The sequence below is a fragment of the Hyla sarda genome, unplaced genomic scaffold, assembly GCF_029499605.1.
Source record: "Hyla sarda isolate aHylSar1 unplaced genomic scaffold, aHylSar1.hap1 scaffold_304, whole genome shotgun sequence".
NCBI lineage: Eukaryota > Metazoa > Chordata > Amphibia > Anura > Hylidae > Hyla > Hyla sarda.
In genome coordinates, this window is record NW_026609759.1 from 321,827 (window position 1) to 345,646 (window position 23,820).

The 23,820-nt window shown below is 43.4% G+C and overlaps 14 pseudogenes; all 14 read left to right on the forward strand.

The window, feature by feature from the left end:
* The first annotated feature begins 708 nt into the window (after window positions 1–708).
* Window positions 709–972, forward strand: LOC130328056 (U2 spliceosomal RNA; annotated as a pseudogene).
* A 1,474-nt stretch (window positions 973–2,446) lies between these two features.
* LOC130328057 (U2 spliceosomal RNA) lies at window positions 2,447–2,710 on the forward strand (annotated as a pseudogene).
* A 1,472-nt stretch (window positions 2,711–4,182) lies between these two features.
* LOC130328080 (U2 spliceosomal RNA) lies at window positions 4,183–4,447 on the forward strand (annotated as a pseudogene).
* Window positions 4,448–5,928: 1,481 nt separating this feature from the next.
* LOC130328058 (U2 spliceosomal RNA) lies at window positions 5,929–6,192 on the forward strand (annotated as a pseudogene).
* A 1,473-nt stretch (window positions 6,193–7,665) lies between these two features.
* Window positions 7,666–7,929, forward strand: LOC130328060 (U2 spliceosomal RNA; annotated as a pseudogene).
* Window positions 7,930–9,399: 1,470 nt separating this feature from the next.
* Window positions 9,400–9,663, forward strand: LOC130328062 (U2 spliceosomal RNA; annotated as a pseudogene).
* Window positions 9,664–11,140: 1,477 nt separating this feature from the next.
* LOC130328063 (U2 spliceosomal RNA) lies at window positions 11,141–11,404 on the forward strand (annotated as a pseudogene).
* A 1,479-nt stretch (window positions 11,405–12,883) lies between these two features.
* On the forward strand, window positions 12,884–13,147 carry LOC130328064 (U2 spliceosomal RNA; annotated as a pseudogene).
* Window positions 13,148–14,627: 1,480 nt separating this feature from the next.
* On the forward strand, window positions 14,628–14,891 carry LOC130328065 (U2 spliceosomal RNA; annotated as a pseudogene).
* A 1,474-nt stretch (window positions 14,892–16,365) lies between these two features.
* Window positions 16,366–16,629, forward strand: LOC130328066 (U2 spliceosomal RNA; annotated as a pseudogene).
* Window positions 16,630–18,103: 1,474 nt separating this feature from the next.
* Window positions 18,104–18,367, forward strand: LOC130328067 (U2 spliceosomal RNA; annotated as a pseudogene).
* A 1,474-nt stretch (window positions 18,368–19,841) lies between these two features.
* Window positions 19,842–20,106, forward strand: LOC130328081 (U2 spliceosomal RNA; annotated as a pseudogene).
* A 1,485-nt stretch (window positions 20,107–21,591) lies between these two features.
* Window positions 21,592–21,855, forward strand: LOC130328068 (U2 spliceosomal RNA; annotated as a pseudogene).
* A 1,476-nt stretch (window positions 21,856–23,331) lies between these two features.
* On the forward strand, window positions 23,332–23,595 carry LOC130328069 (U2 spliceosomal RNA; annotated as a pseudogene).
* The last annotated feature ends 225 nt before the right edge of the window (window positions 23,596–23,820 follow it).

Sequence of the window (23,820 nt, forward strand, 5' to 3'; positions counted from 1 at the left end):
GAGTTGCTGACATGAGTGCAATCTACAAAGCCGTTGAGGCTGATCCTCATGGGAGGATTATTGCACCAGGACCCTTAGCACTTTTAAAATGCCATTCAATGCCACGGGCTAGATGTAAACTGCAGATGACCATGTTGTGGTAGTTACCATGGATACCCAAGTGATGTGTGAGCTAACACATAGGCCCAACAGATTCCAAGAAGGCCAGAATCACCAGCGGCACCACCATCGATTGTCAGGTCACCCGGATTCAGCAAATACCAGAGTCCAAAATGATGCAGGTTTATACTGTTAATTTTCAGTTTATCGTTACAGTTGGTGTTATTCCATGTCGGAAGGGACGCAGCTACAGCCAGTGGGGTAACTAGAGACAGGCAGGCAGCTATGTGCAACAAAGGTAGGCGTGTTGTTTTCATATGCAGATCTGAAATATTGTCTTATATGCAAGAGGAGGAGTGATGGGGGTTCAGGCAAAAGCCAGGCTATGGATTGCATTGCTAAATGCTCCATCAGAGTGCAATGGTCGCCTGTCCTTTTTTTAAGTGATGATGTGGGTTTAGCCTGTGCTGTATGTATGTATGGGTGGCTGACTGCCACCCACCCAGAAAGTGTATGGGAGGCTGGTTGGCTGCCAGCCTTCCTTCCATTCCTATGAGTAATGTGAGTGCTCATGAAGGGGACATGGTTGGGTCCACCCCTTTCCCGGTTATCCCCTCTAGGCCTTTTGGCTTAGATCAAGTGTAAAAAAAGAAAGGATCTTGCGACAGATCGCATCCTGAGGCACGTTTTTTTTTGTGTGAATACTTGCACTTGGGTGACTTGTGAGCACATACTGATACATACGTTCCCTATCTGGGGACCATAAATTAAATGGATTTTTGAGAAAGGGAGCTGATTTGGAAGCTTGCTTCTGTCGCCCTATGCATTGACCCGATGTGGCAGTATCTTCGGGTAGTGAACAGTGCACCACCCCATTCCAGTGTTAAACAAGAAAGATTCTCATTTAATCCTCCGTGGGTGAGAATTTGAGTTTGAGAATTGGAGACCAAAATGATGAGTTGCACTGACTGGTTTATGAACGTCTATTCATTTAGCGTTTTAATGACCATGTTTGCACACTGATTGGTGTAAAAAAATAAAATAAAACTAAATAATAATAATCTAGCACACCTGTGCAGATTTGACATGACATGACAGGTAGCTGTCTTGTGGGTGGTGCTGAATCCTGTTAAATGACATGAGGGTCTCATGCCTATACACAAGGGTGTGTCATTGCTGTTGCTTGACCATGCATTGGTTTCTGTGGTCAGTGAATGATAAAAACAAAATTTACCATCCATTGATGGATGGGAAATCCGCCATGAGGCATTTGTTTTTAGAAACTGCTGCTCACAACCAATGTTGCAATGGAGTGTCTCCATCTGCTGGTGGTATTGGAAAGGCATTAGTGCTATGACAGGGTCTGAAGAAGAAGAAGAAGAAGAAGAAGACGGAAAAAAATATATATAAAAAGAAAAAGAGAGAGAGAGAGAGAGAGAGACTGACTTAGTGAGCGAGTGAGTGAGAGAGTGAGAGTGAGTGAGAGTGAATGAGTGAGTGAGTGATTGAGTGAGTGAGTGAGTGAGTGAGAACAAATGAGTTAAAGCAAGTGAGTGAGAGAGATCGAATGAATGAAAGTCTGAATGACAGAAAGAAAAAAGGATGAAGAAAGAAGCATGAAGAAAAAAAAATGTATATGGAGTTGCTGACATGAGTGCAATCTACAAAGCCGTTGAGGCTGATCCTCATGGGAGGATTATTGCACCAGGACCCTTAGCACTTTTAAAATGCCATTCAATGCCACGGGCTAGATGTAAACTGCAGATGACCATGTTGTGGTAGTTACCATGGATACCCAAGTGATGTGTGAGCTAACACATAGGCCCAACAGATTCCAAGAAGGCCAGAATCACCAGCGGCACCACCATCGATTGTCAGGTCACCCGGATTCAGCAAATACCAGAGTCCAAAATGATGCAGGTTTATACTGTTAATTTTCAGTTTATCGTTACAGTTGGTGTTATTCCATGTCGGAAGGGACGCAGCTACAGCCAGTGGGGTAACTAGAGACAGGCAGGCAGCTATGTGCAACAAAGGTAGGCGTGTTGTTTTCATATGCAGATCTGAAATATTGTCTTATATGCAAGAGGAGGAGTGATGGGGGTTCAGGCAAAAGCCAGGCTATGGATTGCATTGCTAAATGCTCCATCAGAGTGCAATGGTCGCCTGTCCTTTTTTTAAGTGATGATGTGGGTTTAGCCTGTGCTGTATGTATGTATGGGTGGCTGACTGCCACCCACCCAGAAAGTGTATGGGAGGCTGGTTGGCTGCCAGCCTTCCTTCCATTCCTATGAGTAATGTGAGTGCTCATGAAGGGGACATGGTTGGGTCCACCCCTTTCCCGGTTATCCCCTCTAGGCCTTTTGGCTTAGATCAAGTGTAAAAAAAGAAAGGATCTTGCGACAGATCGCATCCTGAGGCACGTTTTTTTTTGTGTGAATACTTGCACTTGGGTGACTTGTGAGCACATACTGATACATACGTTCCCTATCTGGGGACCATAAATTAAATGGATTTTTGAGAAAGGGAGCTGATTTGGAAGCTTGCTTCTGTCGCCCTATGCATTGACCCGATGTGGCAGTATCTTCGGGTAGTGAACAGTGCACCACCCCATTCCAGTGTTAAACAAGAAAGATTCTCATTTAATCCTCCGTGGGTGAGAATTTGAGTTTGAGAATTGGAGACCAAAATGATGAGTTGCACTGACTGGTTTATGAACGTCTATTCATTTAGCGTTTTAATGACCATGTTTGCACACTGATTGGTGTAAAAAAATAAAATAAAACTAAATAATAATAATCTAGCACACCTGTGCAGGTTTGACATGACATGACAGGTAGCTGTCTTGTGGGTGGTGCTGAATCCTGTTAAATGACATGAGGGTCTCATGCCTATACACAAGGGTGTGTCATTGCTGTTGCTTGACCATGCATTGGTTTCTGTGGTCAGTGAATGATAAAAACAAAATTTACCATCCATTGATGGATGGGAAATCCGCCATGAGGCATTTGTTTTTAGAAACTGCTGCTCACAACCAATGTTGCAATGGAGTGTCTCCATCTGCTGGTGGTATTGGAAAGGCATTAGTGCTATGACAGGGTCTGAAGAAGAAGAAGAAGAAGAAGAAGAAGAAGATGGAAAAAAATATATATAAAAAGAAAAAGAGAGAGAGAGAGAGAGACTGACTTAGTGAGCGAGTGAGTGAGAGAGTGAGAGTGAGTGAGAGTGAATGAGTGAGTGAGTGATTGAGTGAGTGAGTGAGTGAGAACAAATGAGTTAAAGCAAGTGAGTGAGAGAGATCGAATGAATGAAAGTCTGAATGACAGAAAGAAAAAAGGATGAAGAAAGAAGCATGAAGAAAAAAAAATGTATATGGAGTTGCTGACATGAGTGCAATCTACAAAGCCGTTGAGGCTGATCCTCATGGGAGGATTATTGCACCAGGACCCTTAGCACTTTTAAAATGCCATTCAATGCCACGGGCTAGATGTAAACTGCAGATGACCATGTTGTGGTAGTTACCATGGATACCCAAGTGATGTGTGAGCTAACACATAGGCCCAACAGATTCCAAGAAGGCCAGAATCACCAGCGGCACCACCATCGATTGTCAGGTCACCCGGATTCAGCAAATACCAGAGTCCAAAATGATGCAGGTTTATACTGTTAATTTTCAGTTTATCGTTACAGTTGGTGTTATTCCATGTCGGAAGGGACGCAGCTACAGCCAGTGGGGTAACTAGAGACAGGCAGGCAGCTATGTGCAACAAAGGTAGGCGTGTTGTTTTCATATGCAGATCTGAAATATTGTCTTATATGCAAGAGGAGGAGTGATGGGGGTTCAGGCAAAAGCCAGGCTATGGATTGCATTGCTAAATGCTCCATCAGAGTGCAATGGTCGCCTGTCCTTTTTTTAAGTGATGATGTGGGTTTAGCCTGTGCTGTATGTATGTATGGGTGGCTGACTGCCACCCACCCAGAAAGTGTATGGGAGGCTGGTTGGCTGCCAGCCTTCCTTCCATTCCTATGAGTAATGTGAGTGCTCATGAAGGGGACATGGTTGGGTCCACCCCTTTCCCGGTTATCCCCTCTAGGCCTTTTGGCTTAGATCAAGTGTAAAAAAAGAAAGGATCTTGCGACAGATCGCATCCTGAGGCACGTTTTTTTTTTGTGTGAATACTTGCACTTGGGTGACTTGTGAGCACATACTGATACATACGTTCCCTATCTGGGGACCATAAATTAAATGGATTTTTGAGAAAGGGAGCTGATTTGGAAGCTTGCTTCTGTCGCCCTATGCATTGACCCGATGTGGCAGTATCTTCGGGTAGTGAACAGTGCACCACCCCATTCCAGTGTTAAACAAGAAAGATTCTCATTTAATCCTCCGTGGGTGAGAATTTGAGTTTGAGAATTGGAGACCAAAATGATGAGTTGCACTGACTGGTTTATGAACGTCTATTCATTTAGCGTTTTAATGACCATGTTTGCACACTGATTGGTGTAAAAAAATAAAATAAAACTAAATAATAATAATCTAGCACACCTGTGCAGGTTTGACATGACATGACAGGTAGCTGTCTTGTGGGTGGTGCTGAATCCTGTTAAATGACATGAGGGTCTCATGCCTATACACAAGGGTGTGTCATTGCTGTTGCTTGACCATGCATTGGTTTCTGTGGTCAGTGAATGATAAAAACAAAATTTACCATCCATTGATGGATGGGAAATCCGCCATGAGGCATTTGTTTTTAGAAACTGCTGCTCACAACCAATGTTGCAATGGAGTGTCTCCATCTGCTGGTGGTATTGGAAAGGCATTAGTGCTATGACAGGGTCTGAAGAAGAAGAAGAAGAAGAAGAAGAAGAAGAAGAAGAAGACGGAAAAAAATATATATAAAAAGAAAAAGAGAGAGAGAGAGAGAGACTGACTTAGTGAGCGAGTGAGTGAGAGAGTGAGAGTGAGTGAGAGTGAATGAGTGAGTGAGTGATTGAGTGAGTGAGTGAGTGAGAACAAATGAGTTAAAGCAAGTGAGTGAGAGAGATCGAATGAATGAAAGTCTGAATGACAGAAAGAAAAAAGGATGAAGAAAGAAGCATGAAGAAAAAAAAATGTATATGGAGTTGCTGACATGAGTGCAATCTACAAAGCCGTTGAGGCTGATCCTCATGGGAGGATTATTGCACCAGGACCCTTAGCACTTTTAAAATGCCATTCAATGCCACGGGCTAGATGTAAACTGCAGATGACCATGTTGTGGTAGTTACCATGGATACCCAAGTGATGTGTGAGCTAACACATAGGCCCAACAGATTCCAAGAAGGCCAGAATCACCAGCGGCACCACCATCGATTGTCAGGTCACCCGGATTCAGCAAATACCAGAGTCCAAAATGATGCAGGTTTATACTGTTAATTTTCAGTTTATCGTTACAGTTGGTGTTATTCCATGTCGGAAGGGACGCAGCTACAGCCAGTGGGGTAACTAGAGACAGGCAGGCAGCTATGTGCAACAAAGGTAGGCGTGTTGTTTTCATATGCAGATCTGAAATATTGTCTTATATGCAAGAGGAGGAGTGATGGGGGTTCAGGCAAAAGCCAGGCTATGGATTGCATTGCTAAATGCTCCATCAGAGTGCAATGGTCGCCTGTCCTTTTTTTAAGTGATGATGTGGGTTTAGCCTGTGCTGTATGTATGTATGGGTGGCTGACTGCCACCCACCCAGAAAGTGTATGGGAGGCTGGTTGGCTGCCAGCCTTCCTTCCATTCCTATGAGTAATGTGAGTGCTCATGAAGGGGACATGGTTGGGTCCACCCCTTTCCCGGTTATCCCCTCTAGGCCTTTTGGCTTAGATCAAGTGTAAAAAAAGAAAGGATCTTGCGACAGATCGCATCCTGAGGCACGTTTTTTTTTGTGTGAATACTTGCACTTGGGTGACTTGTGAGCACATACTGATACATACGTTCCCTATCTGGGGACCATAAATTAAATGGATTTTTGAGAAAGGGAGCTGATTTGGAAGCTTGCTTCTGTCGCCCTATGCATTGACCCGATGTGGCAGTATCTTCGGGTAGTGAACAGTGCACCACCCCATTCCAGTGTTAAACAAGAAAGATTCTCATTTAATCCTCCGTGGGTGAGAATTTGAGTTTGAGAATTGGAGACCAAAATGATGAGTTGCACTGACTGGTTTATGAACGTCTATTCATTTAGCGTTTTAATGACCATGTTTGCACACTGATTGGTGTAAAAAAATAAAATAAAACTAAATAATAATAATCTAGCACACCTGTGCAGGTTTGACATGACATGACAGGTAGCTGTCTTGTGGGTGGTGCTGAATCCTGTTAAATGACATGAGGGTCTCATGCCTATACACAAGGGTGTGTCATTGCTGTTGCTTGACCATGCATTGGTTTCTGTGGTCAGTGAATGATAAAAACAAAATTTACCATCCATTGATGGATGGGAAATCCGCCATGAGGCATTTGTTTTTAGAAACTGCTGCTCACAACCAATGTTGCAATGGAGTGTCTCCATCTGCTGGTGGTATTGGAAAGGCATTAGTGCTATGACAGGGTCTGAAGAAGAAGAAGAAGAAGAAGAAGAAGACGGAAAAAAATATATATAAAAAGAAAAAGAGAGAGAGAGAGAGAGACTGACTTAGTGAGCGAGTGAGTGAGAGAGTGAGAGTGAGTGAGAGTGAATGAGTGAGTGAGTGATTGAGTGAGTGAGTGAGTGAGTGAGAACAAATGAGTTAAAGCAAGTGAGTGAGAGAGATCGAATGAATGAAAGTCTGAATGACAGAAAGAAAAAAGGATGAAGAAAGAAGCATGAAGAAAAAAAAATGTATATGGAGTTGCTGACATGAGTGCAATCTACAAAGCCGTTGAGGCTGATCCTCATGGGAGGATTATTGCACCAGGACCCTTAGCACTTTTAAAATGCCATTCAATGCCACGGGCTAGATGTAAACTGCAGATGACCATGTTGTGGTAGTTACCATGGATACCCAAGTGATGTGTGAGCTAACACATAGGCCCAACAGATTCCAAGAAGGCCAGAATCACCAGCGGCACCACCATCGATTGTCAGGTCACCCGGATTCAGCAAATACCAGAGTCCAAAATGATGCAGGTTTATACTGTTAATTTTCAGTTTATCGTTACAGTTGGTGTTATTCCATGTCGGAAGGGACGCAGCTACAGCCAGTGGGGTAACTAGAGACAGGCAGGCAGCTATGTGCAACAAAGGTAGGCGTGTTGTTTTCATATGCAGATCTGAAATATTGTCTTATATGCAAGAGGAGGAGTGATGGGGGTTCAGGCAAAAGCCAGGCTATGGATTGCATTGCTAAATGCTCCATCAGAGTGCAATGGTCGCCTGTCCTTTTTTTAAGTGATGATGTGGGTTTAGCCTGTGCTGTATGTATGTATGGGTGGCTGACTGCCACCCACCCAGAAAGTGTATGGGAGGCTGGTTGGCTGCCAGCCTTCCTTCCATTCCTATGAGTAATGTGAGTGCTCATGAAGGGGACATGGTTGGGTCCACCCCTTTCCCGGTTATCCCCTCTAGGCCTTTTGGCTTAGATCAAGTGTAAAAAAAGAAAGGATCTTGCGACAGATCGCATCCTGAGGCACGTTTTTTTTTGTGTGAATACTTGCACTTGGGTGACTTGTGAGCACATACTGATACATACGTTCCCTATCTGGGGACCATAAATTAAATGGATTTTTGAGAAAGGGAGCTGATTTGGAAGCTTGCTTCTGTCGCCCTATGCATTGACCCGATGTGGCAGTATCTTCGGGTAGTGAACAGTGCACCACCCCATTCCAGTGTTAAACAAGAAAGATTCTCATTTAATCCTCCGTGGGTGAGAATTTGAGTTTGAGAATTGGAGACCAAAATGATGAGTTGCACTGACTGGTTTATGAACGTCTATTCATTTAGCGTTTTAATGACCATGTTTGCACACTGATTGGTGTAAAAAAATAAAATAAAACTAAATAATAATAATCTAGCACACCTGTGCAGGTTTGACATGACATGACAGGTAGCTGTCTTGTGGGTGGTGCTGAATCCTGTTAAATGACATGAGGGTCTCATGCCTATACACAAGGGTGTGTCATTGCTGTTGCTTGACCATGCATTGGTTTCTGTGGTCAGTGAATGATAAAAACAAAATTTACCATCCATTGATGGATGGGAAATCCGCCATGAGGCATTTGTTTTTAGAAACTGCTGCTCACAACCAATGTTGCAATGGAGTGTCTCCATCTGCTGGTGGTATTGGAAAGGCATTAGTGCTATGACAGGGTCTGAAGAAGAAGAAGAAGAAGAAGAAGACGGAAAAAAATATATATAAAAAGAAAAAGAGAGAGAGAGAGAGAGACTGACTTAGTGAGCGAGTGAGTGAGAGAGTGAGAGTGAGTGAGAGTGAATGAGTGAGTGAGTGATTGAGTGAGTGAGTGAGTGAGTGAGAACAAATGAGTTAAAGCAAGTGAGTGAGAGAGATCGAATGAATGAAAGTCTGAATGACAGAAAGAAAAAAGGATGAAGAAAGAAGCATGAAGAAAAAAAAATGTATATGGAGTTGCTGACATGAGTGCAATCTACAAAGCCGTTGAGGCTGATCCTCATGGGAGGATTATTGCACCAGGACCCTTAGCACTTTTAAAATGCCATTCAATGCCACGGGCTAGATGTAAACTGCAGATGACCATGTTGTGGTAGTTACCATGGATACCCAAGTGATGTGTGAGCTAACACATAGGCCCAACAGATTCCAAGAAGGCCAGAATCACCAGCGGCACCACCATCGATTGTCAGGTCACCCGGATTCAGCAAATACCAGAGTCCAAAATGATGCAGGTTTATACTGTTAATTTTCAGTTTATCGTTACAGTTGGTGTTATTCCATGTCGGAAGGGACGCAGCTACAGCCAGTGGGGTAACTAGAGACAGGCAGGCAGCTATGTGCAACAAAGGTAGGCGTGTTGTTTTCATATGCAGATCTGAAATATTGTCTTATATGCAAGAGGAGGAGTGATGGGGGTTCAGGCAAAAGCCAGGCTATGGATTGCATTGCTAAATGCTCCATCAGAGTGCAATGGTCGCCTGTCCTTTTTTTAAGTGATGATGTGGGTTTAGCCTGTGCTGTATGTATGTATGGGTGGCTGACTGCCACCCACCCAGAAAGTGTATGGGAGGCTGGTTGGCTGCCAGCCTTCCTTCCATTCCTATGAGTAATGTGAGTGCTCATGAAGGGGACATGGTTGGGTCCACCCCTTTCCCGGTTATCCCCTCTAGGCCTTTTGGCTTAGATCAAGTGTAAAAAAAGAAAGGATCTTGCGACAGATCGCATCCTGAGGCACGTTTTTTTTTGTGTGAATACTTGCACTTGGGTGACTTGTGAGCACATACTGATACATACGTTCCCTATCTGGGGACCATAAATTAAATGGATTTTTGAGAAAGGGAGCTGATTTGGAAGCTTGCTTCTGTCGCCCTATGCATTGACCCGATGTGGCAGTATCTTCGGGTAGTGAACAGTGCACCACCCCATTCCAGTGTTAAACAAGAAAGATTCTCATTTAATCCTCCGTGGGTGAGAATTTGAGTTTGAGAATTGGAGACCAAAATGATGAGTTGCACTGACTGGTTTATGAACGTCTATTCATTTAGCGTTTTAATGACCATGTTTGCACACTGATTGGTGTAAAAAAATAAAATAAAACTAAATAATAATAATCTAGCACACCTGTGCAGGTTTGACATGACATGACAGGTAGCTGTCTTGTGGGTGGTGCTGAATCCTGTTAAATGACATGAGGGTCTCATGCCTATACACAAGGGTGTGTCATTGCTGTTGCTTGACCATGCATTGGTTTCTGTGGTCAGTGAATGATAAAAACAAAATTTACCATCCATTGATGGATGGGAAATCCGCCATGAGGCATTTGTTTTTAGAAACTGCTGCTCACAACCAATGTTGCAATGGAGTGTCTCCATCTGCTGGTGGTATTGGAAAGGCATTAGTGCTATGACAGGGTCTGAAGAAGAAGAAGAAGAAGAAGAAGAAGAAGAAGAAGAAGACAGAAAAAAATATATATAAAAAGAAAAAGAGAGAGAGAGAGAGAGACTGACTTAGTGAGCGAGTGAGTGAGAGAGTGAGAGTGAGTGAGAGTGAATGAGTGAGTGAGTGATTGAGTGAGTGAGTGAGAACAAATGAGTTAAAGCAAGTGAGTGAGAGAGATCGAATGAATGAAAGTCTGAATGACAGAAAGAAAAAAGGATGAAGAAAGAAGCATGAAGAAAAAAAAATGTATATGGAGTTGCTGACATGAGTGCAATCTACAAAGCCGTTGAGGCTGATCCTCATGGGAGGATTATTGCACCAGGACCCTTAGCACTTTTAAAATGCCATTCAATGCCACGGGCTAGATGTAAACTGCAGATGACCATGTTGTGGTAGTTACCATGGATACCCAAGTGATGTGTGAGCTAACACATAGGCCCAACAGATTCCAAGAAGGCCAGAATCACCAGCGGCACCACCATCGATTGTCAGGTCACCCGGATTCAGCAAATACCAGAGTCCAAAATGATGCAGGTTTATACTGTTAATTTTCAGTTTATCGTTACAGTTGGTGTTATTCCATGTCGGAAGGGACGCAGCTACAGCCAGTGGGGTAACTAGAGACAGGCAGGCAGCTATGTGCAACAAAGGTAGGCGTGTTGTTTTCATATGCAGATCTGAAATATTGTCTTATATGCAAGAGGAGGAGTGATGGGGGTTCAGGCAAAAGCCAGGCTATGGATTGCATTGCTAAATGCTCCATCAGAGTGCAATGGTCGCCTGTCCTTTTTTTAAGTGATGATGTGGGTTTAGCCTGTGCTGTATGTATGTATGGGTGGCTGACTGCCACCCACCCAGAAAGTGTATGGAAGGCTGGTTGGCTGCCAGCCTTCCTTCCATTCCTATGAGTAATGTGAGTGCTCATGAAGGGGACATGGTTGGGTCCACCCCTTTCCCGGTTATCCCCTCTAGGCCTTTTGGCTTAGATCAAGTGTAAAAAAAGAAAGGATCTTGCGACAGATCGCATCCTGAGGCACGTTTTTTTTTGTGTGAATACTTGCACTTGGGTGACTTGTGAGCACATACTGATACATACGTTCCCTATCTGGGGACCATAAATTAAATGGATTTTTGAGAAAGGGAGCTGATTTGGAAGCTTGCTTCTGTCGCCCTATGCATTGACCCGATGTGGCAGTATCTTCGGGTAGTGAACAGTGCACCACCCCATTCCAGTGTTAAACAAGAAAGATTCTCATTTAATCCTCCGTGGGTGAGAATTTGAGTTTGAGAATTGGAGACCAAAATGATGAGTTGCACTGACTGGTTTATGAACGTCTATTCATTTAGCGTTTTAATGACCATGTTTGCACACTGATTGGTGTAAAAAAATAAAATAAAACTAAATAATAATAATCTAGCACACCTGTGCAGGTTTGACATGACATGACAGGTAGCTGTCTTGTGGGTGGTGCTGAATCCTGTTAAATGACATGAGGGTCTCATGCCTATACACAAGGGTGTGTCATTGCTGTTGCTTGACCATGCATTGGTTTCTGTGGTCAGTGAATGATAAAAACAAAATTTACCATCCATTGATGGATGGGAAATCCGCCATGAGGCATTTGTTTTTAGAAACTGCTGCTCACAACCAATGTTGCAATGGAGTGTCTCCATCTGCTGGTGGTATTGGAAAGGCATTAGTGCTATGACAGGGTCTGAAGAAGAAGAAGAAGAAGAAGAAGAAGAAGAAGACGGAAAAAAATATATATAAAAAGAAAAAGAGAGAGAGAGAGAGAGACTGACTTAGTGAGCGAGTGAGTGAGAGAGTGAGAGTGAGTGAGAGTGAATGAGTGAGTGAGTGATTGAGTGAGTGAGTGAGTGAGTGAGAACAAATGAGTTAAAGCAAGTGAGTGAGAGAGATCGAATGAATGAAAGTCTGAATGACAGAAAGAAAAAAGGATGAAGAAAGAAGCATGAAGAAAAAAAAATGTATATGGAGTTGCTGACATGAGTGCAATCTACAAAGCCGTTGAGGCTGATCCTCATGGGAGGATTATTGCACCAGGACCCTTAGCACTTTTAAAATGCCATTCAATGCCACGGGCTAGATGTAAACTGCAGATGACCATGTTGTGGTAGTTACCATGGATACCCAAGTGATGTGTGAGCTAACACATAGGCCCAACAGATTCCAAGAAGGCCAGAATCACCAGCGGCACCACCATCGATTGTCAGGTCACCCGGATTCAGCAAATACCAGAGTCCAAAATGATGCAGGTTTATACTGTTAATTTTCAGTTTATCGTTACAGTTGGTGTTATTCCATGTCGGAAGGGACGCAGCTACAGCCAGTGGGGTAACTAGAGACAGGCAGGCAGCTATGTGCAACAAAGGTAGGCGTGTTGTTTTCATATGCAGATCTGAAATATTGTCTTATATGCAAGAGGAGGAGTGATGGGGGTTCAGGCAAAAGCCAGGCTATGGATTGCATTGCTAAATGCTCCATCAGAGTGCAATGGTCGCCTGTCCTTTTTTTAAGTGATGATGTGGGTTTAGCCTGTGCTGTATGTATGTATGGGTGGCTGACTGCCACCCACCCAGAAAGTGTATGGGAGGCTGGTTGGCTGCCAGCCTTCCTTCCATTCCTATGAGTAATGTGAGTGCTCATGAAGGGGACATGGTTGGGTCCACCCCTTTCCCGGTTATCCCCTCTAGGCCTTTTGGCTTAGATCAAGTGTAAAAAAAGAAAGGATCTTGCGACAGATCGCATCCTGAGGCACGTTTTTTTTTGTGTGAATACTTGCACTTGGGTGACTTGTGAGCACATACTGATACATACGTTCCCTATCTGGGGACCATAAATTAAATGGATTTTTGAGAAAGGGAGCTGATTTGGAAGCTTGCTTCTGTCGCCCTATGCATTGACCCGATGTGGCAGTATCTTCGGGTAGTGAACAGTGCACCACCCCATTCCAGTGTTAAACAAGAAAGATTCTCATTTAATCCTCCGTGGGTGAGAATTTGAGTTTGAGAATTGGAGACCAAAATGATGAGTTGCACTGACTGGTTTATGAACGTCTATTCATTTAGCGTTTTAATGACCATGTTTGCACACTGATTGGTGTAAAAAAATAAAATAAAACTAAATAATAATAATCTAGCACACCTGTGCAGGTTTGACATGACATGACAGGTAGCTGTCTTGTGGGTGGTGCTGAATCCTGTTAAATGACATGAGGGTCTCATGCCTATACACAAGGGTGTGTCATTGCTGTTGCTTGACCATGCATTGGTTTCTGTGGTCAGTGAATGATAAAAACAAAATTTACCATCCATTGATGGATGGGAAATCCGCCATGAGGCATTTGTTTTTAGAAACTGCTGCTCACAACCAATGTTGCAATGGAGTGTCTCCATCTGCTGGTGGTATTGGAAAGGCATTAGTGCTATGACAGGGTCTGAAGAAGAAGAAGAAGAAGAAGAAGAAGAAGAAGACGGAAAAAAATATATATAAAAAGAAAAAGAGAGAGAGAGAGAGAGACTGACTTAGTGAGCGAGTGAGTGAGAGAGTGAGAGTGAGTGAGAGTGAATGAGTGAGTGAGTGATTGAGTGAGTGAGTGAGTGAGTGAGAACAAATGAGTTAAAGCAAGTGAGTGAGAGAGATCGAATGAATGAAAGTCTGAATGACAGAAAGAAAAAAGGATGAAGAAAGAAGCATGAAGAAAAAAAAAATGTATATGGAGTTGCTGACATGAGTGCAATCTACAAAGCCGTTGAGGCTGATCCTCATGGGAGGATTATTGCACCAGGACCCTTAGCACTTTTAAAATGCCATTCAATGCCACGGGCTAGATGTAAACTGCAGATGACCATGTTGTGGTAGTTACCATGGATACCCAAGTGATGTGTGAGCTAACACATAGGCCCAACAGATTCCAAGAAGGCCAGAATCACCAGCGGCACCACCATCGATTGTCAGGTCACCCGGATTCAGCAAATACCAGAGTCCAAAATGATGCAGGTTTATACTGTTAATTTTCAGTTTATCGTTACAGTTGGTGTTATTCCATGTCGGAAGGGACGCAGCTACAGCCAGTGGGGTAACTAGAGACAGGCAGGCAGCTATGTGCAACAAAGGTAGGCGTGTTGTTTTCATATGCAGATCTGAAATATTGTCTTATATGCAAGAGGAGGAGTGATGGGGGTTCAGGCAAAAGCCAGGCTATGGATTGCATTGCTAAATGCTCCATCAGAGTGCAATGGTCGCCTGTCCTTTTTTTAAGTGATGATGTGGGTTTAGCCTGTGCTGTATGTATGTATGGGTGGCTGACTGCCACCCACCCAGAAAGTGTATGGGAGGCTGGTTGGCTGCCAGCCTTCCTTCCATTCCTATGAGTAATGTGAGTGCTCATGAAGGGGACATGGTTGGGTCCACCCCTTTCCCGGTTATCCCCTCTAGGCCTTTTGGCTTAGATCAAGTGTAAAAAAAGAAAGGATCTTGCGACAGATCGCATCCTGAGGCACGTTTTTTTTTGTGTGAATACTTGCACTTGGGTGACTTGTGAGCACATACTGATACATACGTTCCCTATCTGGGGACCATAAATTAAATGGATTTTTGAGAAAGGGAGCTGATTTGGAAGCTTGCTTCTGTCGCCCTATGCATTGACCCGATGTGGCAGTATCTTCGGGTAGTGAACAGTGCACCACCCCATTCCAGTGTTAAACAAGAAAGATTCTCATTTAATCCTCCGTGGGTGAGAATTTGAGTTTGAGAATTGGAGACCAAAATGATGAGTTGCACTGACTGGTTTATGAACGTCTATTCATTTAGCGTTTTAATGACCATGTTTGCACACTGATTGGTGTAAAAAAATAAAATAAAACTAAATAATAATAATCTAGCACACCTGTGCAGATTTGACATGACATGACAGGTAGCTGTCTTGTGGGTGGTGCTGAATCCTGTTAAATGACATGAGGGTCTCATGCCTATACACAAGGGTGTGTCATTGCTGTTGCTTGACCATGCATTGGTTTCTGTGGTCAGTGAATGATAAAAACAAAATTTACCATCCATTGATGGATGGGAAATCCGCCATGAGGCATTTGTTTTTAGAAACTGCTGCTCACAACCAATGTTGCAATGGAGTGTCTCCATCTGCTGGTGGTATTGGAAAGGCATTAGTGCTATGACAGGGTCTGAAGAAGAAGAAGAAGAAGAAGAAGACGGAAAAAAATATATATAAAAAGAAAAAGAGAGAGAGAGAGAGAGAGAGACTGACTTAGTGAGCGAGTGAGTGAGAGAGTGAGAGTGAGTGAGAGTGAATGAGTGAGTGAGTGATTGAGTGAGTGAGTGAGTGAGTGAGAACAAATGAGTTAAAGCAAGTGAGTGAGAGAGATCGAATGAATGAAAGTCTGAATGACAGAAAGAAAAAAGGATGAAGAAAGAAGCATGAAGAAAAAAAAATGTATATGGAGTTGCTGACATGAGTGCAATCTACAAAGCCGTTGAGGCTGATCCTCATGGGAGGATTATTGCACCAGGACCCTTAGCACTTTTAAAATGCCATTCAATGCCACGGGCTAGATGTAAACTGCAGATGACCATGTTGTGGTAGTTACCATGGATACCCAAGTGATGTGTGAGCTAACACATAGGCCCAACAAATTCCAAGAAGGCCAGAATCACCAGCGGCACCACCATCGATTGTCAGGTCACCCGGATTCAGCAAATACCAGAGTCCAAAATGATGCAGGTTTATACTGTTAATTTTCAGTTTATCGTTACAGTTGGTGTTATTCCATGTCGGAAGGGACGCAGCTACAGCCAGTGGGGTAACTAGAGACAGGCAGGCAGCTATGTGCAACAAAGGTAGGCGTGTTGTTTTCATATGCAGATCTGAAATATTGTCTTATATGCAAGAGGAGGAGTGATGGGGGTTCAGGCAAAAGCCAGGCTATGGATTGCATTGCTAAATGCTCCATCAGAGTGCAATGGTCGCCTGTCCTTTTTTTAAGTGATGATGTGGGTTTAGCCTGTGCTGTATGTATGTATGGGTGGCTGACTGCCACCCACCCAGAAAGTGTATGGGAGGCTGGTTGGCTGCCAGCCTTCCTTCCATTCCTATGAGTAATGTGAGTGCTCATGAAGGGGACATGGTTGGGTCCACCCCTTTCCCGGTTATCCCCTCTAGGCCTTTTGGCTTAGATCAAGTGTAAAAAAAGAAAGGATCTTGCGACAGATCGCATCCTGAGGCACGTTTTTTTTTGTGTGAATACTTGCACTTGGGTGACTTGTGAGCACATACTGATACATACGTTCCCTATCTGGGGACCATAAATTAAATGGATTTTTGAGAAAGGGAGCTGATTTGGAAGCTTGCTTCTGTCGCCCTATGCATTGACCCGATGTGGCAGTATCTTCGGGTAGTGAACAGTGCACCACCCCATTCCAGTGTTAAACAAGAAAGATTCTCATTTAATCCTCCGTGGGTGAGAATTTGAGTTTGAGAATTGGAGACCAAAATGATGAGTTGCACTGACTGGTTTATGAACGTCTATTCATTTAGCGTTTTAATGACCATGTTTGCACACTGATTGGTGTAAAAAAATAAAATAAAACTAAATAATAATAATCTAGCACACCTGTGCAGATTTGACATGACATGACAGGTAGCTGTCTTGTGGGTGGTGCTGAATCCTGTTAAATGACATGAGGGTCTCATGCCTATACACAAGGGTGTGTCATTGCTGTTGCTTGACCATGCATTGGTTTCTGTGGTCAGTGAATGATAAAAACAAAATTTACCATCCATTGATGGATGGGAAATCCGCCATGAGGCATTTGTTTTTAGAAACTGCTGCTCACAACCAATGTTGCAATGGAGTGTCTCCATCTGCTGGTGGTATTGGAAAGGCATTAGTGCTATGACAGGGTCTGAAGAAGAAGAAGAAGAAGAAGAAGACGGAAAAAAATATATATAAAAAGAAAAAGAGAGAGAGAGAGAGAGAGAGACTGACTTAGTGAGCGAGTGAGTGAGAGAGTGAGAGTGAGTGAGAGTGAATGAGTGAGTGAGTGATTGAGTGAGTGAGTGAGTGAGTGAGAACAAATGAGTTAAAGCAAGTGAGTGAGAGAGATCGAATGAATGAAAGTCTGAATGACAGAAAGAAAAAAGGATGAAGAAAGAAGCATGAAGAAAAAAAAATGTATATGGAGTTGCTGACATGAGTGCAATCTACAAAGCCGTTGAGGCTGATCCTCATGGGAGGATTATTGCACCAGGACCCTTAGCACTTTTAAAATGCCATTCAATGCCACGGGCTAGATGTAAACTGCAGATGACCATGTTGTGGTAGTTACCATGGATACCCAAGTGATGTGTGAGCTAACACATAGGCCCAACAGATTCCAAGAAGGCCAGAATCACCAGCGGCACCACCATCGATTGTCAGGTCACCCGGATTCAGCAAATACCAGAGTCCAAAATGATGCAGGTTTATACTGTTAATTTTCAGTTTATCGTTACAGTTGGTGTTATTCCATGTCGGAAGGGACGCAGCTACAGCCAGTGGGGTAACTAGAGACAGGCAGGCAGCTATGTGCAACAAAGGTAGGCGTGTTGTTTTCATATGCAGATCTGAAATATTGTCTTATATGCAAGAGGAGGAGTGATGGGGGTTCAGGCAAAAGCCAGGCTATGGATTGCATTGCTAAATGCTCCATCAGAGTGCAATGGTCGCCTGTCCTTTTTTTAAGTGATGATGTGGGTTTAGCCTGTGCTGTATGTATGTATGGGTGGCTGACTGCCACCCACCCAGAAAGTGTATGGGAGGCTGGTTGGCTGCCAGCCTTCCTTCCATTCCTATGAGTAATGTGAGTGCTCATGAAGGGGACATGGTTGGGTCCACCCCTTTCCCGGTTATCCCCTCTAGGCCTTTTGGCTTAGATCAAGTGTAAAAAAAGAAAGGATCTTGCGACAGATCGCATCCTGAGGCACGTTTTTTTTTGTGTGAATACTTGCACTTGGGTGACTTGTGAGCACATACTGATACATACGTTCCCTATCTGGGGACCATAAATTAAATGGATTTTTGAGAAAGGGAGCTGATTTGGAAGCTTGCTTCTGTCGCCCTATGCATTGACCCGATGTGGCAGTATCTTCGGGTAGTGAACAGTGCACCACCCCATTCCAGTGTTAAACAAGAAAGATTCTCATTTAATCCTCCGTGGGTGAGAATTTGAGTTTGAGAATTGGAGACCAAAATGATGAGTTGCACTGACTGGTTTATGAACGTCTATTCATTTAGCGTTTTAATGACCATGTTTGCACACTGATTGGTGTAAAAAAATAAAATAAAACTAAATAATAATAATCTAGCACACCTGTGCAGGTTTGACATGACATGACAGGTAGCTGTCTTGTGGGTGGTGCTGAATCCTGTTAAATGACATGAGGGTCTCATGCCTATACACAAGGGTGTGTCATTGCTGTTGCTTGACCATGCATTGGTTTCTGTGGTCAGTGAATGATAAAAACAAAATTTACCATCCATTGATGGATGGGAAATCCGCCATGAGGCATTTGTTTTTAGAAACTGCTGCTCACAACCAATGTTGCAATGGAGTGTCTCCATCTGCTGGTGGTATTGGAAAGGCATTAGTGCTATGACAGGGTCTGAAGAAGAAGAAGAAGAAGAAGAAGACGGAAAAAAATATATATAAAAAGAAAAAGAGAGAGAGAGAGAGAGAGAGACTGACTTAGTGAGCGAGTGAGTGAGAGAGTGAGAGTGAGTGAGAGTGAATGAGTGAGTGAGTGATTGAGTGAGTGAGTGAGTGAGTGAGAACAAATGAGTTAAAGCAAGTGAGTGAGAGAGATCGAATGAATGAAAGTCTGAATGACAGAAAGAAAAAAGGATGAAGAAAGAAGCATGAAGAAAAAAAAATGTATATGGAGTTGCTGACATGAGTGCAATCTACAAAGCCGTTGAGGCTGATCCTCATGGGAGGATTATTGCACCAGGACCCTTAGCACTTTTAAAATGCCATTCAATGCCACGGGCTAGATGTAAACTGCAGATGACCATGTTGTGGTAGTTACCATGGATACCCAAGTGATGTGTGAGCTAACACATAGGCCCAACAGATTCCAAGAAGGCCAGAATCACCAGCGGCACCACCATCGATTGTCAGGTCACCCGGATTCAGCAAATACCAGAGTCCAAAATGATGCAGGTTTATACTGTTAATTTTCAGTTTATCGTTACAGTTGGTGTTATTCCATGTCGGAAGGGACGCAGCTACAGCCAGTGGGGTAACTAGAGACAGGCAGGCAGCTATGTGCAACAAAGGTAGGCGTGTTGTTTTCATATGCAGATCTGAAATATTGTCTTATATGCAAGAGGAGGAGTGATGGGGGTTCAGGCAAAAGCCAGGCTATGGATTGCATTGCTAAATGCTCCATCAGAGTGCAATGGTCGCCTGTCCTTTTTTTAAGTGATGATGTGGGTTTAGCCTGTGCTGTATGTATGTATGGGTGGCTGACTGCCACCCACCCAGAAAGTGTATGGGAGGCTGGTTGGCTGCCAGCCTTCCTTCCATTCCTATGAGTAATGTGAGTGCTCATGAAGGGGACATGGTTGGGTCCACCCCTTTCCCGGTTATCCCCTCTAGGCCTTTTGGCTTAGATCAAGTGTAAAAAAAGAAAGGATCTTGCGACAGATCGCATCCTGAGGCACGTTTTTTTTTTGTGTGAATACTTGCACTTGGGTGACTTGTGAGCACATACTGATACATACGTTCCCTATCTGGGGACCATAAATTAAATGGATTTTTGAGAAAGGGAGCTGATTTGGAAGCTTGCTTCTGTCGCCCTATGCATTGACCCGATGTGGCAGTATCTTCGGGTAGTGAACAGTGCACCACCCCATTCCAGTGTTAAACAAGAAAGATTCTCATTTAATCCTCCGTGGGTGAGAATTTGAGTTTGAGAATTGGAGACCAAAATGATGAGTTGCACTGACTGGTTTATGAACGTCTATTCATTTAGCGTTTTAATGACCATGTTTGCACACTGATTGGTGTAAAAAAATAAAATAAAACTAAATAATAATAATCTAGCACACCTGTGCAGGTTTGACATGACATGACAGGTAGCTGTCTTGTGGGTGGTGCTGAATCCTGTTAAATGACATGAGGGTCTCATGCCTATACACAAGGGTGTGTCATTGCTGTTGCTTGACCATGCATTGGTTTCTGTGGTCAGTGAATGATAAAAACAAAATTTACCATCCATTGATGGATGGGAAATCCGCCATGAGGCATTTGTTTTTAGAAACTGCTGCTCACAACCAATGTTGCAATGGAGTGTCTCCATCTGCTGGTGGTATTGGAAAGGCATTAGTGCTATGACAGGGTCTGAAGAAGAAGAAGAAGAAGAAGAAGAAGAAGAAGAAGAAGACGGAAAAAAATATATATAAAAAGAAAAAGAGAGAGAGAGAGAGAGACTGACTTAGTGAGCGAGTGAGTGAGAGAGTGAGAGTGAGTGAGAGTGAATGAGTGAGTGAGTGATTGAGTGAGTGAGTGAGTGAGTGAGAACAAATGAGTTAAAGCAAGTGAGTGAGAGAGATCGAATGAATGAAAGTCTGAATGACAGAAAGAAAAAAGGATGAAGAAAGAAGCATGAAGAAAAAAAAATGTATATGGAGTTGCTGACATGAGTGCAATCTACAAAGCCGTTGAGGCTGATCCTCATGGGAGGATTATTGCACCAGGACCCTTAGCACTTTTAAAATGCCATTCAATGCCACGGGCTAGATGTAAACTGCAGATGACCATGTTGTGGTAGTTACCATGGATACCCAAGTGATGTGTGAGCTAACACATAGGCCCAACAGATTCCAAGAAGGCCAGAATCACCAGCGGCACCACCATCGATTGTCAGGTCACCCGGATTCAGCAAATACCAGAGTCCAAAATGATGCAGGTTTATACTGTTAATTTTCAGTTTATCGTTACAGTTGGTGTTATTCCATGTCGGAAGGGACGCAGCTACAGCCAGTGGGGTAACTAGAGACAGGCAGGCAGCTATGTGCAACAAAGGTAGGCGTGTTGTTTTCATATGCAGATCTGAAATATTGTCTTATATGCAAGAGGAGGAGTGATGGGGGTTCAGGCAAAAGCCAGGCTATGGATTGCATTGCTAAATGCTCCATCAGAGTGCAATGGTCGCCTGTCCTTTTTTTAAGTGATGATGTGGGTTTAGCCTGTGCTGTATGTATGTATGGGTGGCTGACTGCCACCCACCCAGAAAGTGTATGGGAGGCTGGTTGGCTGCCAGCCTTCCTTCCATTCCTATGAGTAATGTGAGTGCTCATGAAGGGGACATGGTTGGGTCCACCCCTTTCCCGGTTATCCCCTCTAGGCCTTTTGGCTTAGATCAAGTGTAAAAAAAGAAAGGATCTTGCGACAGATCGCATCCTGAGGCACGTTTTTTTTTGTGTGAATACTTGCACTTGGGTGACTTGTGAGCACATACTGATACATACGTTCCCTATCTGGGGACCATAAATTAAATGGATTTTTGAGAAAGGGAGCTGATTTGGAAGCTTGCTTCTGTCGCCCTATGCATTGACCCGATGTGGCAGTATCTTCGGGTAGTGAACAGTGCACCACCCCATTCCAGTGTTAAACAAGAAAGATTCTCATTTAATCCTCCGTGGGTGAGAATTTGAGTTTGAGAATTGGAGACCAAAATGATGAGTTGCACTGACTGGTTTATGAACGTCTATTCATTTAGCGTTTTAATGACCATGTTTGCACACTGATTGGTGTAAAAAAATAAAATAAAACTAAATAATAATAATCTAGCACACCTGTGCAGGTTTGACATGACATGACAGGTAGCTGTCTTGTGGGTGGTGCTGAATCCTGTTAAATGACATGAGGGTCTCATGCCTATACACAAGGGTGTGTCATTGCTGTTGCTTGACCATGCATTGGTTTCTGTGGTCAGTGAATGATAAAAACAAAATTTACCATCCATTGATGGATGGGAAATCCGCCATGAGGCATTTGTTTTTAGAAACTGCTGCTCACAACCAATGTTGCAATGGAGTGTCTCCATCTGCTGGTGGTATTGGAAAGGCATTAGTGCTATGACAGGGTCTGAAGAAGAAGAAGAAGAAGAAGAAGAAGAAGACGGAAAAAAATATATATAAAAAGAAAAAGAGAGAGAGAGAGAGAGACTGACTTAGTGAGCGAGTGAGTGAGAGAGTGAGAGTGAGTGAGAGTGAATGAGTGAGTGAGTGATTGAGTGAGTGAGTGAGTGAGTGAGAACAAATGAGTTAAAGCAAGTGAGTGAGAGAGATCGAATGAATGAAAGTCTGAATGACAGAAAGAAAAAAGGATGAAGAAAGAAGCATGAAGAAAAAAAAATGTATATGGAGTTGCTGACATGAGTGCAATCTACAAAGCCGTTGAGGCTGATCCTCATGGGAGGATTATTGCACCAGGACCCTTAGCACTTTTAAAATGCCATTCAATGCCACGGGCTAGATGTAAACTGCAGATGACCATGTTGTGGTAGTTACCATGGATACCCAAGTGATGTGTGAGCTAACACATAGGCCCAACAGATTCCAAGAAGGCCAGAATCACCAGCGGCACCACCATCGATTGTCAGGTCACCCGGATTCAGCAAATACCAGAGTCCAAAATGATGCAGGTTTATACTGTTAATTTTCAGTTTATCGTTACAGTTGGTGTTATTCCATGTCGGAAGGGACGCAGCTACAGCCAGTGGGGTAACTAGAGACAGGCAGGCAGCTATGTGCAACAAAGGTAGGCGTGTTGTTTTCATATGCAGATCTGAAATATTGTCTTATATGCAAGAGGAGGAGTGATGGGGGTTCAGGCAAAAGCCAGGCTATGGATTGCATTGCTAAATGCTCCATCAGAGTGCAATGGTCGCCTGTCCTTTTTTTAAGTGATGATGTGGGTTTAGCCTGTGCTGTATGTATGTATGGGTGGCTGACTGCCACCCACCCAGAAAGTGTATGGGAGGCTGGTTGGCTGCCAGCCTTCCTTCCATTCCTATGAGTAATGTGAGTGCTCATGAAGGGGACATGGTTGGGTCCACCCCTTTCCCGGTTATCCCCTCTAGGCCTTTTGGCTTAGATCAAGTGTAAAAAAAGAAAGGATCTTGCGACAGATCGCATCCTGAGGCACGTTTTTTTTTGTGTGAATACTTGCACTTGGGTGACTTGTGAGCACATACTGATACATACGTTCCCTATCTGGGGACCATAAATTAAATGGATTTTTGAGAAAGGGAGCTGATTTGGAAGCTTGCTTCTGTCGCCCTATGCATTGACCCGATGTGGCAGTATCTTCGGGTAGTGAACAGTGCACCACCCCATTCCAGTGTTAAACAAGAAAGATTCTCATTTAATCCTCCGTGGGTGAGAATTTGAGTTTGAGAATTGGAGACCAAAATGATGAGTTGCACTGACTGGTTTATGAACGTCTATTCATTTAGCGTTTTAATGACCATGTTTGCACACTGATTGGTGTAAAAAAATAAAATAAAACTAAATAATAATAATCTAGCACACCTGTGCAGGTTTGACATGACATGACAG